The sequence below is a fragment of the Neofelis nebulosa genome, chromosome 17 (assembly GCF_028018385.1).
Source record: "Neofelis nebulosa isolate mNeoNeb1 chromosome 17, mNeoNeb1.pri, whole genome shotgun sequence".
NCBI lineage: Eukaryota > Metazoa > Chordata > Mammalia > Carnivora > Felidae > Neofelis > Neofelis nebulosa.
In genome coordinates, this window is record NC_080798.1 from 58,448,288 (window position 1) to 58,462,578 (window position 14,291).

Sequence of the window (14,291 nt, forward strand, 5' to 3'; positions counted from 1 at the left end):
AGGAAGACGTGTTGTTTTCTGTGCCTCTGCCGGGGAGGCGTTTGTACTGGTTCTGTGTGCCGCGTTCCAGTGGGAGGTGCCCTCCTGGGGCCGCCGGGCTGGTGCTTGGGGGACAGCGCCGGCCTGGCCGGGCTGGCAGGCGAGTGGAGTTGGGGGGGACCGGGAGCGGTCTTGTGGCAGAACAGGGCACTGCGGAAAAAGGCAGGCACGGGCCTGAACTTGAGGGTGTTGGCAGCGAGCGGAGTCTGTCACACGGAGGAAGCTCGGGGCGCGTCTGTCATCCGCCTGATAACATTGGTAATTAGTCCGGCCACGCGGGTCACCGTGAGGCCTCTGCGCTAACCCCTTTGGAAACGCAGCAGACGTGGACGGTCCTCTCCGCTCCAGCGCTCGCACTGTGTAGCTTCTGCAGCTTTCCACACCCAAGTTCACACTTGTCCTTTGAGACCCTCTGGTTGCTTAACAGCAGATGGAACCAGGTTTTCAGACGTGGGGGTTTGGGACCCTGGGGGACAGTGGCCTGAGCAGACTCCGCCCCCCTCCCCTCCGCGGCGGGAAGAGAGTCTTTCTTCGCTGCAAATCAGCTGTGCAGAAGGAGGTGGGGGGGGGGGGGTGCCGGCGCCCTGTTTATAAGGCGCCTGCCTTCACGCTGCCTGCCCCGGAGGAGCCAGACGGGGCTCAGTTAATTTTGGATCTGCCTCTGCAGAGGCCGAGGCAGGACCTGCCCCCAGCGGGTCTGGGGAAGTAGGTGTTTGTGAGTTGGGATCACCGTCGTGGCCGAGGGGGCCCTGAACCCTAATCCCCACCAGAGACCGTGAGACCGGCCTGTTTGATCGGACGCCTGTCATGGTACCACGTCGCGGGCGTGGGGCCCGTGACCGGTGCTTGCTCTGTGCCGTCGCGCTCTGCCCAGGCTACCTTGTCTGCACGCGTCCCCTTCGGGCCGTGGAGGTGTCACTGGGGGCTTTGTTGGGCCTCTCGTTCTAAACGGGGGCACACGTCGCTCCCCGCTGTGGGTGCGGACTCCTCGTTAGCAGCACGCAGCGGTCCAGCCTGTGGATCTGCTGCTGGGAATCCGAAGCGGTTTCCGGAAGGGCCAGGACTTGGGAGGTGAGCCCGGCTTCTGCGCTTGCTACCAGATCCCCAGCGTCTGGAACAGTGGCTGGCTCAGAGTAGGCGCTCCGTAAACGTTTGTTGGGCCACCAGCGCCGTCCCCAAGCATCTGGCCCCGTCTCCTGGGAACCGAGCACGTGAGAGCACGTGTCTGTGCTCGTCCCCCTGGTGCGGAGCGGAGGTTCGCAGCGCCTGCCGCGGAGGGCCAGTGTGCGACTGCCGTGGGCATTCGGATGCCCCCGGAAGGTCAAGCCCTTGGCGCCCAGTGGGACCCTCCCATCCACCTGGTGTGTCGGGCAGACTGTTCTAGGGGGCAGGCAGGTTCCTCTGTGAGGCTGTCGCTTCGCGGGGTGGCCGCGGGTCTCGGGCTCCGTGGCGGTGCCGCGTGCCGGCCACAGCGCCCTCTCTGAGGTTTCCGAGTGCTCTCTGCACAGCGTCCACGCCGCGGCGAGTTTTTCCGTTGTCGATTTGCTCACTCGTCGGGAGTTGATGAGCTGCCAAGCGCGGGCCTCGCGGGCAGGAACTTGAGGAAACAGTCCAGCTGGGAAGGTTGGGGTGGAGGGGAGCCTCGTGGGGATGAAAACGCAAGCCGGAGTCTGCCCGGAAGGGGTCAGCGTGAGTTGGGGAAGGCTGGCTGGCTTGCGCGGTTCGGCGCCATTTCCAGAGCGTCTGCTCCTGGGAGGCCTTATTGCCCCCATTTCGCAGACGAGAAGTCAGGGAAGTCAGGTGGCATCGGTGACCGTCCCACAACCAGTAGAGGTGGCTGAAGTGGGTCTTCAACCTACGTCTTCCCAGCCCCGAGCCCCACTCCGTCCTCGGGCGGGGTGCGGTGGAGAGGGAGGGGTCAAGGGTGAGGAGGCACGGAGGCAAGGGGCGACCAGAGGTGCTCAGTGGGGATGACGGCAGGGGGGACGAGGCTGGCCTGCACGGAAGGCCCCGGAGTCAGGCACAGGAGGCAGTGTTGGAGTTGGAGGCACAGGGGAGAGAGAAAAAGTCCTTGAAAGAAGGCTCGGGACGCGCCGGGAAGAGATCCACCCAGGGCTGGGCCGTGGCAGCCGTCCAGGTGGGTGGCGAGGCCATCAGCCTTGGCGGTGGGGGGGGCGGGGTGGGGGGGGGGAGGCGGGGTGGGGGGGGCAGCCGTGCGGCTCCAGTAGTCAGAGGGAGGACGGGGGAGCATCGGCTCCCGCCTGTGAGAGGGTAGAATGCCGGAAACTCAGCCTCCTGCCCTTCCTTCCTCCCTCCCTGCCATTCATTTAACAAATGTTTATGGAGCGCCTACTCTGAGCCAGGCACTGTTCCAGACGCTGGGGATCTGGAGGCAAGTGCAGCGCCTTCAGTGTCGGGGGGAGGGGCGCGGAGCCCGGCACAGAATACCACTTCCCGCGGAACCGTAAACAAAGCGGGGCCGGGGCTCTCCGGAGGCGCCACGGTGGGCACGAGGCCTCAACACAGTGCGGCTGGAAACAGACCCGGGACTCCCGGCGGGGGCTGGCAGGGTTCGCTCCCGCCAGCCCCTGAGCCCTGTCTGTCTCCGCCGTGTGGTTTGAGAACTTGGGTGGGAGTGGCCAGGGGCATTGGAAGGTAGCCACAGGGAAACCGCTGAGCCGGAACGGCATGTTCCGGAACCTCGTCTATACCGCCTCCCGCGACGCCTCCGTTGTTTCCTGCTCAACGTTCATTCATTGGTGAATCAGCTTTAAACAGTGTGAAAGAACATGGGGAAAGAGAGGGGACGGGAAAGAGAGCGAGGAAGAGAAAGGAAAGAAAAGAAGTCACCGACACCCTCTGTCGGGGTCGCGTTTGCGGCTTTTCGGTCCAGCCGAGTGCACGCCTCCTGGAGGGCACCGGGCCGTGTAAACCACCAGACCTCTGAGCCGGCCGCGTGCACAGGACTGCGCTTGGGACGCCGAGGTGGTCCTTCCTCTGGAAGGTCTGGGGTCTGAGAGTGGCTGGTGCCCGGTGGGAACGCGGGACACGCCCGTTCCCTTCTCTGTAACTGAGGTGCTGGCGACTCCGGGTTAGGTCTCTGGGCGGCGCCCGCATGCCGCGGTGTCGCGGCCTCTGCCCCCCCAACCTTTCTGCTGGGGATAAGGGGTCGGTCGTCCCTCCCTCTGGAGCTAGGGGGCACAGCTGGCCAGGCTGCCCGAGATGGCAGCTGGGGACGTGATAGGGATGATGATGCCTTTCTAGAATGTTCTCCGCGTTCCAGACCGTGCCACATGCTTCCCCCGTGTTCACTCTTACTGAGCCCTCCCCACAACGCTGTTGAGGCAGGTGCCGCTGCCTCTGTTTCATACCGGAAATGACGACTCCAGAGAGGTCAAGTGACTGGCCCAAGGTCGCTCAGTTGGTAACCGCGGGACCAGCATTGGACCCAGGAGGCCCGCTCTGGCGTCTGTGCTCCAGCCTCTAGGCTCTCTCTCTAGACCCCGGGGCTCCAGCTGTGAAGGTGGCAGTGCCCTGGAGGGACGTGGTCCTAGTTTCCCCTGCACGGGCCCCACCCCCTCCCCCAGAGCAGCTGAGAGGCACGAGGTCAGCTTGCACCGGCCCGAGGTCCTGAAGGGCCCCCGCTGGCCGGCCCGGACGTCCTGTACTCCCCGTTCTCTGCCCTGCTGACTAGTGACACCCTTGGGTTTTCCTCTCCCAGCCCTGCTCTGGTGTTCAGATCGCAGCAGGGACCTCCCACTGCTGGTGGGACAAGCCTGCCCCCGTCCCCGAAGGTCCGCCGCGGGATCCCTCGGCCTCCTTTGCGAGCCAGTTGGCGGGCGGGCCGCCCTGCCCTCTTCCCGCGGTCTGTCCGGGGAGCATTCCGGGGACTGGGGCGTGCAGCTGCTTACCTAACCGCACCCTGGCCCCTCACGGAGGGGACACCCGGCCCGGCCCCCAGAGCGTGGCCTCCGCACCCAAGACAGGTGTTGCTGCCGCGGCCCCTTTCTTGTCTCCAGGCTGACATCTGAGGCCCGCAGAGAGCGCCTGTCATCACTTGCCTGTCGGGGCCGGCACGCACATCTGTTTCCCCTGTTCCCCGGCTCTCGGCGCCCACACGGCTCCGTGCTCTTCAGGGAGGGCCTGGCAGCCCTCCTCCCCAGCCCGGTGTGGGCTCGTGGGACACCTAGGCAAGGTGACTGGAGGCGGGGAGCCTTCCGGAAGATGCCGGGGTGGGCGGGGGGCGGGGGCCGCCCGGCTGGGCCGACACCGGCACCCTCTCTCCCTGGCGGCAGCTGGGCAGTGACTGGGCTTTGGGCCTTTCTCAAGCTCCCACCGCCTCCTCCGAGGGGAGGGCTGTGCTTTTCTTGGCAGGTTGGAAGCCATCTGCTCAGAGGAGTGAGCTCTCCAGACGCGCCTTGTCCTAAACCTGGAGGTGATTGGAGGCAACTGGAAAGAGGAGGTTGAGGCAGGAGGTTTCCAAAGCTCAGCCCTCCCTGGAAGCAGGGAGGGGCAGGGGCAGGGCCGCAGGGTGGCCGTCTTTGGTGAAGTCCAGAGTCCTCAGAGCTTTCCGGCCCCTTCTCTGCTTAGATCTCTCGGGATCTTACTCTTGGGAGGTTAGCTCTCTGTGACTGTCTTTGGAGGGTTTGTAGGTTGTGGGCAGGTTTCCCCAGTCGGCACGTTTTCTGGGCTGGGGAAGCACCCATGTCTGGAGGTCACGTTCATTTTCTGCCCCTGGTCCCTATCCTGGTCGGGACGGGGAGAGGGGTGATGCGTCTGGCCCCCAGGAAGAGTATCTAGGAACTTGGCCTCCGATGGCCACGTAGCCGCAAGTGGGAGGTTCACGGGGGCCATGGTGGAGGGAGCTTCTCGCCATGTGACCTTCGCTCAGTTTCCCCGTCTGTCAACATGAAAGGTCAGGGCCTCAAGGGTCGCAGGTGGTTTGCATTTCACACGTGAGTGTGACTGGCGGGTGGGGCTGTGTTGAGAAGGGATGCCGGGGCTGTCTGCCCTTGCGGGTAGAACGTCGAGTAATTTATCGGCCATCTCTTCTGCAGGGTTAGGAAGGAGAGGGCGCCTTCCCGGAGTCTAGGTTTTCTTTATTTTCTTTTTCTTTTTTTCCAGCTGTGCTCAGGTATGATTGGTATAACATTGTGCGAGTTTAAGGTGCAACACGTTGGTTGGAAACATTTATATGTTATACAACGATTACCACCGGTCTCACCACGTCGCTATTTTCTTTCTTTTTTCTGTGCGTTTAAGATCTGCTGTCTTAGCAACATTCAAGTATGTGATACAGGATCAGTAGCGGTAGTTACGGGCTGTGCGTTAGACCCCCTCCCTTGGCGATCTTGAACCTGGAAGTTTACGCCTTCCTTCAGTATCTCCCCCGTCTCGTGGGGTCGGGGTTTTAAACTCAGGGTATGATGTGGGGGCCCCTCCCGTGATATTCTGCCCCACGTTAGGGTCAGGAAACCTCCTGGATCACCTTTTGGGGGGGCGACACTATGCCAGGGGGCCCAAGAAGCCCACAGCCTAATGCCACTTGGCTGGTGTGTTTTTTCAGCAATACGAGCTGATTAGGCGCATAGGTTTTGAAAGAAATCCCGGCAGCCCTGTGACGGGGACACAGCTGCCTCGTCCCTGCTCATGCTTCTACTCTTGTCCGTGGCCGCCCGGGAGAAACACACATTCCACCCAGCAAGTCGACAGATGTTTGCGTACCTACACGGCAGCAGGTGCTCTGAAGACGTGCTGTGGAGTCAGGCGGGCCCTGCCCCCGGCTGCTCGCGTGGGTGGGGGGTGGGGGGCGGTGACAGGCTCTGGCCGTGGTCGTGCGGCGTGCCGGGTTCTGTGCTGGGACCTGCCGGGAGCTTGCGGGAGGGTGGGAAGCTGGTGTGTTCAGGGAAGGCTTCCTGGAGGAGGCGCTCTCTAAGCTGAGTCCGAAGGCTGGAAAGGACTCAGCCGGGTCCATGTGAGAGTCACGTGCTCCTGGGGAGTATGTACAAAGGCCTAGATGCGGGGAGTGGGATTTGCCTGAGAGCCAATTTGAATCCATTTGAATTTTATACCAGTGACTGGGCCCTAGCCCAGCCTTTTAATCAGAATCTCTAAGGGGTAGCCCTGGGGCCCCTGGTATTTTAAAGCTTCCAGAAGATTCCAGCGCTGCGGTAAGGACTGGTGAGGGAGGCCATTGTAAGCATAGCCCAGGAATTTGGGACTTTTATCTTGAAAGCTGTGCCGGTCGCTGAAAGGATTCTATTCTTTTGTTCAGTCTGTCTGTATGAAGCACCTGCTGTGTCCCAGGCACTGTTCTGGGCCCAGGATCCCACAGTGAGTAACCCAGATGGGGTGCAGGGAGGGCCGTGGCTACGAGCAAATGAGTGGGAGAGGGGAGGGCTGGGGGCTGTCGCCTGAGCCAGGAGGACGGTCTGGGCAGGGGACCGCGAGGAAGCTGGGGTGCCAGAGGGCAGGGGAGGGGGCCGGTCAGACAGGCCTGGCGCCCTGACCTTGCGAAGACATTGTTTTGTTTTATCTGTTTTTCAGTTGAGATATAATTCACACACCACAAAATTCACTCTTTCAAAGCCTACAACTCGGTGACATTTAGCTCGTTCAGGGAGTGGTGCGGCCACCGGCACTATCCGGTCCCCCCCCACCCCTGCCAGCCCTGCAAGCACTCGTGTCCCTTCCGTGTCTGTGGGTGTACGTCTTGTACATTTCATACACACGGAGCCACGCGACTCGCGGTCTTTCGTGCCTGGCTTCTCGGACACAGCGCGCGTCCCCGGTCTGCCGCGGCCAGAGCAGGTGCCAGCGCGGCGTCCCCGCACCGATGGGCGTTTTGCCCACCCACGCCTCGGCTGGCGGACGTGGGCGCTGATTCTGTTGGCCCCCCGGGGACCATGCTGCCCGGAACGTCCGCGTGCAGCTTTTCGTGTGGACGCGTATCTGCGTTTCTCCTGGGGAGCAGGGATTTGCTCGGTCCCCTGGGAGCTCTGTGTTTCACGCTTCCAGTTCAGACTTCCCACCAGGGAGTTTAGTTTTTATTTATTTACTTTTAACGTTTATTGTTGAGAGAGAGAGAGAGAGAGAGAGAGAGAGAGCGAGCACGAGCAGGGGAGAGGCAGAGAGAGAGGGGGACGCAGAATCCGAAGCAGGCTCCAGGCTCCGAGCTGTCAGCACAGAGCACAGAGCCCGACGCGGGGCTCGAGCCCATGAACCGTGAGATCGTGACCTGAGCCTAAGTCAGAGGCTTAACTGACTGAGCCCCCCAGGCGCCCCTAGTGAGTTTTAATGACACAGTATGACTTGGGTGGTCCCGTCGGCTAAGGTCGACCAACTAAACGTGACCACGGCCATGCTCCTAGCCTAGGTCTCCTGACGTCGAATTTGAGTTTGAAGGTGGGAGTTGGTCTTCTCCCTGGGATAAGAGGGACTGTGTTAGGAATTGGGATGGGGCTGGGGCGCCCGGAGGGCTCAGTCAGTTAGGCGACCGACTTCGGCTCAGGTCGTGATCTCACGGCTCGTAGGTTCGAGCCCCGCGTCGGGCTCTGTGCTGACAGCTCGGAGCCTGGAGCCTGCTTCGGATTCTCTCTCTCTCTCTCTCTCTCTCTCTCATAAATAAACATTAAAACAATAAAAAAAAGAATTGGGAAGGGGCTTTGGACTCGCTCCAGCCTGGAAGGCAGAAGTCCCGGATTCTGAGCGCCAGCACTCACAGTGGCCGCAGGCAAGACTCTCCCCCGGTCTGGGTCTCAGTTTTCTGTCTGTGAAATGGGAGTAGACGGTGGCCTGCTGGCTGGGCCCCTGGGCTCCTGTACGGCTGCCGAGCAGTAGCCATCTCGTCTTTTGGCCCCGTCGGCAGGAGCAGGACCAGGGGGTGCGTGGAGAAGACCCCCGAGACCGACGTCTGGCTTGGCCGTGAGTCCCGTGGCGCTCCGGTCCCCTGCCCCCGCCGCCCGGGCCGCGTGCCGTTGCTTCCCTGCTGCGGCAGAGACCGCTGCTCGGGTTGGGTCTCTTCCACGAGGTGCCACAGCCTCAGACGACTGGCGCACAGGTCGCGGTCAGCGTGTGGCTCAGCTGGGCCAGGACGGGCGTGCTGGGACCCCGGGCAGGAGCGGGCAGCGCTGGGGGTGACTGTTTCCGCCTGGTGGGCTGTTGGGTGAGAGTGCAGTGGGGGCGAGGGAGCAGCCCGCGGCCCAAGGAGGGCCCCTCAAAGGTAGAGCCCACGGTGGCCACGACACCCTGCCGACCGGTTAGTGACAGCTGTGGGGCAGAGCCGGTGACGAGGAAGGGCCCTGGGGTTCCGTCCGTCCACCTGGTCCCCATGAAGACACAGCGAGGTGGGAGGGGATGGCGATGACAAGCAGAGCGTGTTGATGCCGTCCCGCGGTGCCCCGTGGAAGCCTCCACCCCTCGTGTCGGGCAGGTTCTCCGATTTTGTTGATGAGGAAGTTGAGGCACAGAGAGGGGAAGTCACTTGCCCAAAGTCACACAGCCGGGAGGTACAGGAGCTGGGAGGCTTCCCTGCGGCACCACAGTCCTCCCGAGTGGGTACCCCGATGCAGCCACGTGGCAGGTGTGTGTGGGTCAGCGTGGGGAGGGCTGAGGGCCCAGCCAGGACCTGGCCCCCGTGGGGGCAGGGGAGGCAGTGGGGATCTAGGAAGGCTGCCTGGAGGAGGGGGTCACTGATGGGGGTCCTATAAACGGGCAGGTTTTATTTGATTCATTTTTGTAAACTTTATTTACCTTGAGTGAGGGAGACCGCTCAAGCGAGCATGTGAGCGGGGGAGAGGCAGAGAGAGAGAGAGAGCGAGCGAGCGAGCGAGCGCCCCAGGCGGGTTCCATGCCACCAGCACAGAGCCCAGTGTGGGGCTCGATCCCACAAACCGTAAGATCATGACCTGAGCTGAAGTCAGGAGTCGGGCGTTTAACTGACTGAGCCCCCCAGGCGTCCCTGGGCGGGTTTTAAATCAGCGGTGAATCCACAGAGGTCTTCCCTTTTTGAGTTTCTACGCCAGTCACGCCATCGTAAATGTTATTTTATTCTTTTAACGTGTTTGCTGCTGACTGTCGATTATACCGTAGGAGCCGCCTCAGTGTTCGAAAGGTATCTTCAGGCCGCGTTGCGTTTTACGTTAAAAGTATCACGCGCTTCATGGTGGGAGACGTGGGGCAGGTGACAGGTGGCCGCGTGCCAGGTGCGGTTCACCCCTGCCTTGTGGGTCACCCGACCGTCTCAGCTCCGTGTCCGCGGCTGCCCACTGATGGATGGTCATCAGCCCCAAACCTCCGTGGGTCCCGTCATTGGCCCCACTCTGTCACCAGCCACGCGGGGGACCTTGGGGAAGATGCCAGTGTCCTCCCCGGGCTGCGGGTTCCTCCCATGACCGTGGGGGGCGGGGTGACCTGCGCTGTGGATGGGTGGCATGGGGCCCATTTTCCAGACGCAGAGACCGAGACTCCTGAACCTGGGAGTTCGGGATCGAATTACAAGCAGTGAGTGCGGCAGCTGGGACGCCAGGACGAGGGAGAACTGGGTGGTCTGGGTGGTCCGGCTCCAGGGCCTTGGCCTTTCCACCCCCGCCCTGGCTTCAGTAGCACTTCCTGGACATGATGTGGGGCTGGCAGGGACCTGGCCTCTATCCCGCCCTGCCCTGGTGTAGCCGCACAAGCACCCGCTTCCAGAAAGGGGTTTCGGTGGGGGGGGGGGGGGTCGGAGCATTGACACACGGCAGCACTGTTTTATAGGCCGCCCCGGACCCGTAAACCTCGTCTCCCGGCTTCCAGACGAGAGGCTTCGTAGACGGGGCTTAAGAGGCTTGTGTGGGTCCTGATGGGCTGGAGACGCAGGCAGGTGGGAGGCAGGCGTGGGCCTTCCAGATCCCCGGGCCAAGCAGGACTGGGGCGAGGGGGCACCGGGGCTCCTGGGGACCACAGCACAGCGGGCACTCGGGGACAAGGGAGGCCGGGAGGAGCCTTCAGGCAGTGGGGGCTCAGCTGGCCTGAGAGCCTGGCTTCCCACTGGCCACAGCAGCAGCTCCTTTAATCCGATTCCTTTGGGCGGCTGGATTCCTCCAGGCTTGGCTTCTTCCCTTTCTCACAGTCCCGCGCTGTTCGTCCTTTTGTGCGATTATACGACGTCCCGGGACCGTTGGACACGGGAGGCCCCGGGCCTTCAGAGCGAGGGGCTTTTCACGGGGCTCCTGGCCGCTGCTCCCGCCCCGAGGGAAGCAGCTCAGCCCTGGGAGCCACCCGGAGGCACAGGGTGGAGTGGCCTCGATGTCCCTGGCCCGCCAGCCCTGCGGAAAGCGGCCCGGCCCCTTCCCCCGGCCCGTTGCCCGCGGAAGAGAGGGGGTGCCGTTCTGGAGACAAAGCCCCCGCTTCCCCTCTCGTGCAGGAGCTGAGGACTTGCCCGCCGGACTTGTGCGTCCCCAGCCAAGCACGGAAGGGGGCTCCCGGACTCCCTCCCCTCAGCCCTGCGGTGCGGAGAAACCCGGCCCTGGGCTGGTGGTGGCAGAGCATCGGACTGACCCCAGCGGCCTTTCTCCACCTTCTCACGCTCTGCGTGTCAACAGGGGGCTCGGTTGGCGGCCTCACCCTCCTGCTTCCCGTCACCCCTCGCCCTCCTGCTCTTCTCGAAGCTCTGCATTTTCTTCCCTTGGCAGAAACGCGTCGAGGGGCGCCTGGGTGGCTCGGTCGGTTAAGCATCCGACTCCGGGTCTCGCCTCGGGTCGCAATCTCACGGTTCCTGAGATCGAGCCCCGCTCGGGCTCTGCGCCGACAGCTCGGATCCTGCTTGGGACACTCTCTCTCTCTCTCTCTCTCTCTCTCTCACTCACTCAAAGTAAGTAAACAAACTTCACAAAACGTGTAGGGCGGTCGCGGGCCTGGTTTGGCCAGCTCCCGTGCCGTGTGATTGCGGGTTCCTCCCCACGGATGGGCGAACCCGGGTCCCCGGTGACCGGTTACCCGTCTCTCGCCAGGTGCCCGGGACACAGGGACCTTTCTCTGGGGGTTAAGGAGTGGCTTCCGGGCAGCCCCACGGAAGGCGGGCGGGCGTCGCTGGAGGCCCGCTGAGCCAGGACAGCGGCTTGCGGGGGGTGTCGCGAGAGCCCGGAGGGGCCCTTCTTCCTGCGGCCTCCCCCGGCCCCCTCCACGTGCACAGACATCCTGCCCACGTCCAGCACCCTCCCCCGCCCCACGCGTTCACAACCTTCTCTCCTACATCCTGTGCCCTCGCACACGTGCGTGCCCCGGGACGTGTGCACACAGGCCGTGCTGCGTTCTCGGGGGAGTCTTTCCTTTTCCCCCCTCTAACGGTGTCCGTGTTTTCCTCCTCGCTGGAGGAGAGACTGTTCTGTCTCTGATGCGTTGGTGCCCTTGTGCCCTTGTCGCGGTCCCGCGTCTCTCTCCGGTAGCATCTCGCAGTCCGTTTTATCGGCATTTCCCCCGTCTGGAAACCGAGGCCCCCGAGGCTCCGAGAGGGAGGGCGGCCCCCCCGACGCCACCCAGCTGCCAGCACCAGGCGGGACGCACCCTTGCCTGCCGCTTTCTCCGCCCCGCCAGCTGCGTTGGGGCGGCAGGTCTGGGAGAAGCCCCTTCCCGGTGACTCTCTGGGTGCCTGCGTTTCGATGTCATCGCCGTCAGGCGGCCAGAGCCGTGTCCCCGCCCGCCCTCAGCCCAGGACCCCCCAGGAGCCCAGCATCTGGCCCGCAGCCTGTGGGAGCTCAGCGGAGCATGCTTGGAACACGCTCTGGAAACTTCTCACCAGACTCTGCTCCGGAGCTCCTCGCCCTCCCCTCCTCGTTTGGTGGGACCGTCCCCAGCGTGTTGGGCGGACCTTCTCGGCGCTCACGCGGGGGAAGAAGCAGTTCTCTGGGCGGCAGGAGAAATGTTTCCCCCTCGCTGGCTTCCGCGTGGGCCTTTTGGAACCTGGGCCCAGTCCTCCTCCCGGTGGCTTCACCCCGGCCCGGCCCGCGGTCGGGAGCTCCCCGGGGGGCTCCGTGCTGGGGGCCTGCCGGTGGCCTGAGGCATCCCGGCCAGCTCCCCGGGCCCGGGTCCGCGGGAGAGCTGCCTCCGTGTACCTCCCTGGGGCATTGTGGGAAACTCTGGGGCCCTGCAGGGAGCCTGGGGGACGTCGCCTCAGAGCCGTGTGTGTGCGTGTGTGTGCGTGTGTGTGTGTGGGACGTGACGGGCAGAGTCCCCAGCGGGGGCCTGGCAGGCAGTCAGGACTCCAGCAGAAGTGGCAACCAAACTGCTGGGAGCAGGGGAAGGAGAGAGAGGCGTCTGAGGCCCCGCTCGCAGCCCGTTGGCCTCAGAAGGCCCCCACCAGGGTCGTGCCTGTCCTGGTTACCCTCCCGTGAACCTTGGCCTCGGCTGCGGGGAATCCGGGCCGTGTTCCAAATGACCCCACCACGGAGCTGTGGGAGGAGGCAGCACGGGGGCTGCGACACCTGGAACTGTCCTGGGGCACCTGCCATCTGAGGTCTTGTCACTCCTTCTCTGGGCTCCCGGTGCCGCCTGAGAGGGCAACGGGGCATCCGGGCAGACGGCGGAGGGCCCTTCCCGGGACTCGTGGCCCGGAGACGACCCACGTTCGCAGTTGGCGACGGCCGGCAGGCACCTGCCACCTGACCGCCTGTCTGTCGGTCCGTCCGTGGGCCCCGTTTCCTCTTCTGGATGTGGGACTTCCCACGGCACGTCTGCCGCGGGGCTCGGGACGTCGTACGTGCCCAACAAGTACCGGCTCGTAACTGTTTTTCCTGCGGGGCCATCTCACTCCTTCGCCAGTCCTCATTCTGGAGAGCTGAGCCGTGGAGCTCCAACACACAGGGATCTGGACCCTGTTCGTGGAGGGAGGCGAACCGGGAGGGGCCGCGCTGGGGTCGGGCCCCAGGAAGAGGAACACGCTGGAACCGGGTTAGGAGAGTTTACAAAGACCCGTGCTTCTCGCATACGTGTTTCTCAACCCTCAAAACGCAGTGCAGAACCGGGTACATACGTGTATTTTTCTGGGGAGAGGGTCCGTAACTCTTGTCATCAGGCTCTCACGGGGGTCGTGTGGCTCCCGGTGGGGAGAGAGCCACTGTCACGGGTGTGCTCATAAGCACTACGCGCGTGCCCAGCTCCTCGTTACTGCTTGAAACCCCACCCTTGTCCCCGCCGTCGTGTCCTGACGTCTGCTCTTTCTTCCACCTTGCCGTCTGTTTCTTGCTCCGGGACACCTTTCTTTGCTAACTCCCGCCCGCTGAAAGTTTCTCCTGTCTCCTGGCTGCCCCAGGCACTTGTCTGTATGCAGCTTGGTCACTCTCGGTAATAACTTTGTTCTGTGTGGTCTCATGTGGTCTTCTCACGCGTGTGAGCCCCGTCTCTCCCACCGGATGGAGAAAATAGCTAAAATTTGACCCTCGTGTATCGAACACGGTGTTTCCTTGCAACCCACGGGAGCGGTATTCCTGAGGAACTTTGCGGCAAGATCAGAGTCTCAGAGAGGATAGGAGCTGGGGGAGGGGGGATGAATGGAGATGACATTAAATATATGTTTTTAAAAACCACCAGAAATGGAAGTTCTAGGAGACGTCGCTGCCCGAACCAACTAGCTTTGTCCGCATTTAAAAACCTGCTCTGGTCGGTAACCCTGTGTTCTTCAGCGGATAAGAGACTTGGCCGCCGTCTTGATGTGCTGAGAGAGAATTATTCCGTGAGGTTTATGTCTTCTTGAGTCTGTTCTGGTAATTACTGTTTTGTAAGGAACTTATCCATTTCATGCAGGTAGTCAAATTAATTGGCATCACTTCTGTAGAATATTCCCGTAGTATTTTTCTTCTTCTTTTTTTTTTAATGTTTATTCATTTTATTTTATTTAAAAGAATTTTTTTTTATGTTTACTTTTGAAACAGAGACAAAGCATGAACGGGGGAGGGTCAGAGAGAGGGAGACACAGAATCTGAAACAGGCTCCAGGCTCTGAGCTGTCAGCACAGAGCCCGATGCGGGGCTCGAACTCACGAACCATGAGATCGTGACCTGAGCCGAAGTCGGACACTCAAGTGACTGAGCCACCCAGGCGCCCCTAAATGTTTACTTATTTATTTTAAGAGAGTGCATGCACTTGTGTGCCCTTGTGCAAGCAGGGGAAGGGGCTGAGACCCAGGGAGAGAGAGAGAGAATCCCAAGCAGGCTTCAGGCTGCCAGCACAGAGCCCAACACGGAGCTCAATCCCATGAGCAGCGAGATCAGGACCCGAGC

The 14,291-nt window shown here is 62.4% G+C and overlaps 1 protein-coding gene across 7 annotated transcripts in view; it reads left to right on the top strand.

Moving 5' to 3' along the window:
• The window catches only part of GSE1 (Gse1 coiled-coil protein), a 394,460-nt gene that overhangs the window by 1,619 nt on the left and 378,550 nt on the right, over positions 1-14,291 (top strand). The gene's annotated exons all lie outside the window — the stretch shown is intronic.